Source organism: Mastomys coucha, unplaced genomic scaffold (assembly GCF_008632895.1).
Source record: "Mastomys coucha isolate ucsf_1 unplaced genomic scaffold, UCSF_Mcou_1 pScaffold22, whole genome shotgun sequence".
Classification (NCBI taxonomy): Eukaryota; Metazoa; Chordata; class Mammalia; order Rodentia; family Muridae; genus Mastomys; species Mastomys coucha.
Genome location: NW_022196905.1, coordinates 224558462 through 224562258, shown reverse-complemented (window position 1 = coordinate 224562258; position 3797 = coordinate 224558462). Strand labels below are relative to the sequence as shown.

Below are 3797 nucleotides of genomic sequence, written 5' to 3'. Positions count from 1 at the left end.
AAAATGAAGACAATGAGGTCATTAGGAGGCAAGCATGTAGTGTGAGGAGATCCTCTCAGAGGCACCTAATGGTCCATAGTGATTCTACACAACAGAAATGCCATGCAAAAATCAGCCAGCTGAGAACTAAGATTTTTGCCAGGGAGCAGCCTTGGCTTGGAGAGGGGTTCTGAGGGGAATGTGTTTGGGAGCAATGAGAGAAATAACTTGAAACCTCCTTAGACAGCTCTCTGTTAGAGGCAGCTCTCTCTTGCTAGAAAAACATTCTAAAAGCTTTCTTGGTTGCTTATGGGTTTTCTGATCAAAGTCAGAAAAGGTGCTAGACAAACCTCTTGGGTTTTCCTACCAAAGTCAGAAATTCTGCTGGAAAAATTCTGAAAGACCTGTGTTCATTCTCCAAGCACAACTCTCTGTGTAGCTCTCTCTTGCTCAGTCTTTTCCTTACCTGTTAATTCAATTTTCTACCCCAGGTTGCCTTTTTAAAAATTTTTTTATTAGATATTTTCTTTATTTACATGTCATATGATATCTCCTTTCTATGTTTCCCCTCCAAAAAAATAAAATAAAATAAAATAAAAACAAAAAAAAGAACAAACAAACAAAACCCTGTTTCCTCCCTCCTCCCCCTGCTCACCAACCCACCCTCTCTGTCTTCCTGGCTCTGGCATTCCCCTACAGTGGGGCATAGATCCTTCACAGGACCAAGGGCTTCTCTTCCTATTGATGACCAACTAGTCCATCCTCTGATATACATATACTGCTGGAGCCATGAGTCCTACCATGTATACTCTTTGGTTGGTGGTTTAGTCCCTGGCAGCTCTGAGGGTACTAGGTAGTTCATATTGTTCGTCCTAACGGGCTGCAAACCCTTCAGCTCCTTGGGTCCTTTCTCTAGCTCCTTCATTTGGGATCCTGTGCTCAGTCCAATGGATGGCTGTCAGCCTCTACTTTAGTCGGGTACTGTCAGAGCCTCTCAGGAGACAACTATCTCAGGTTCCTGTCAGCCAGCACTTGCTGGCATCCACAATAGTGTCTGTATTTGCTGATTGAATATGGGAAGGATTCCCAGGTGGCACGGTCTCTGGGTTGTCCTTCCTTCAGTCTCTGCTCCATACTTTGTCTCTGCAACTCCTTCCATGCATATTTTGTTCCCCCTTTTAAGAAGGAATGAAGTATCCACACTTTGGTCTCCCTTCTTCCTGAGTTTCTGGTAGTTTGTGGACTGTACTTTGTGTATTCTGATCTTCTGGGCTAATATCCACTTACCAGAGAGTGCATACCATGTGTGTTCTTTTGTGATTGCATTATCTCCCTCAGGATGATATTCTCCAGGTCCATCCATTTCCCTAAAAATTTCATAAATTCATTGTTTTTAATAGCAGAGTAGTACTCCATTGTATAGATGTACCACAATTTCTGTATCCAATCCTCTGTTGAGGGACATCTGGGTTGTTTCCAGGTTCTGGCTATTATAAATAAAGCTATTATGAATATAGTGGAGCATGTGTCCTTATTACATGTTGGAGCATCTTCTGGGTATATGCCCAGGAGTGGTATAGCTGGGTCCTCTGGTAGTACTATGTCCAATTTCCAGAAGAACGGCCAAACTGATTTCCAGAGTGGTTGTACCAGCTTGCAATCCCACCAGCAATGGAGGAATGTTCCTCTTTCTCCACAACCTCTCCAGCATCTGCTGTCACCTGAGTTTTTTATCCTAGCCATTCTGACTGGTGTGAGGTGGAATCTCAGGGTTGTTTTGATTTTCATTTCCCTGATGACTAAGGATGTTGAACATTTCTTTAGGTGCTTCTCAGCCATTCGGTATTCCTCAGTTGAGAATTCTTTGTTTAGCTCTGTACCCCATTTTTAATAGGGTTATTTGGTTCTCTGGAGTCTAACTTCTTGAGTTCTTTGTATATATTGGATATTAGCCCTCTATAGGATATAAGATTGGTAAAGATCTTTTCCCAATTTGTTGGTTGCCATTTTGTCCTATTGACAGTGTCTTTTGCCTTACAAAAGCTTTGTAATTTTATGGTGTCCCATTTGTCAATTCTTGATCTTAGAGCATAAGCTATTAGTTCAGGAAATTTTGCCATGTGCCCACTTTCTTTTCTATTAGTTTCAGTGTATCTGGTTTTATGTGGAGGTCCTTCATCCACTTGGACTTGACCTTTGTAAAGGAGATAAGAATGGGTTGATTTGCATTCTTCTACATGCTAATGGCCAGTTTAGCCAGCACCATTTGTTGAAAATGCTATCTTTTTTCCATTGGATTGTTTTAGTTCCTTTGTCAAAGATCAAGTGACCATAGGTGTGTGGTTTCAATTCTGGGTCTTCAATTCTGCCTATCATTGTACCAATACCAGGCAGTTTTTATCACAATTGCTCTGTAGTACAGCTTAAGGTCCAGGATGGTGATTCCACCAGAGGTTCCTTTATTGTTGAGAATAGTTTTGGCTATCCTGGGCTTTTTGTTATTCCAGATGAATTTGCAAATTTCTCCTTCTAAGTCTGTGAAGAATTGAGTTGGAATTTTGATGGGGATTGAATTAAATCTATAGATTACTTTCGGCAAGATAGCCATTTTTACTATATTAATCCTACCAATCCATGAGCATGGGAGATCTTTCCATCTTCTAAGATCTTCTTCATCTCAGGTTACCTTTTGATTATTCAATGAATCAGCATTTTGTGACCTTTGTCCCTTGACTCAGAGAAAAGACAGCAAGTACATTAAAAAAACAAAACAAAACAAAACAAAACAAACATACAAAAGCTTTGCAATGAATTCAGATATCTGCCTGCCTTTGTAAGCACAAACAATAAGCTAGCTGGGTGGGATCCAGCACTGAGATCACCATTTCCACCCTGCCGTGGCCTAAACTACTTTGTCCAAGTTGACCTTGAACTCAGGAATCTGCCTGTCTTTGTAAGCATAAACAATAAACTTAGATGAGTATGATCCTGTCCTGGATGTCCAACTCCAAGGGGTTTAATATCCTCTTCTGTAGAGAGAATATATTGTATATTGTATGGATATATCACCTGTCACTTAAAAAGCCTAATGCCTATGGGTTAGGCAGAAAATGGGAGGTGAAACATCCAGGAGAAAGAGAGAATTCTGGGATAGAGCCAGGCATGGGAAGATTTCCCAGGGAAGATATGAGGAAACAGACACATGGTATTTGAACACAGGTAACCAGTCACAGGGCAGAATGTAAGTTAAAATAAATTAGTTATCTTTTTAATAGATATTTTCTTTATTACATTTCAAGTGTTATCCCCTTTCCTGGTTTCCCCCTCCAAACCCCCCTATTCCATCCCCCTGATATAGCTGTCTCCTGAGAGGCTCTGCCAGGGCCTAACAAATACAGAGGTTGATGCTCTGAGCCAACCATTGGTCTGATTCCCAATGGAGGAACTAGAGAAAGGACCCAAGGAGTTGAAGGAGTTTGCAGTCCCATGAGAAGAACAACAATATGAATCAACCAGTATCCCTAGAGCTCTGAGGGACTAAACCACCAACCAAAGAGTACACGTGGAGGGACCCATTGCTCCAGCTGCATATGTAGCAGAGGATGAGCCTTGTCAGAGATCATTGGGAGGAGAAGCCCTTGGTCCTGTGAAGGCTGGATGCCCCAGTGTAGGGGAATGAAAAGACAAGGAAGCAGGCATAAATGGGTTATCTTAAGTTATAATTCTAGTCAGAGAAGAACTAGCTACATGGTCTGTGGGAAGCCACTTCATAAGCACATCGCCATTACAAGATGGCGATGACATCTGGCTTGCCGTTA

At 41.6% G+C, this 3797-nt stretch overlaps 1 non-coding gene across 1 annotated transcript; it reads right to left on the bottom strand.

Moving 5' to 3' along the window:
* Positions 1-332: 332 nt before the first annotated feature.
* LOC116071697 lies at positions 333-395 on the bottom strand. Its single transcript, XR_004111083.1, has one exon. It is a non-coding gene; the product is annotated as a U7 small nuclear RNA (small nuclear RNA).
* Between the last annotated feature and the right edge of the window lie 3402 nt (positions 396-3797).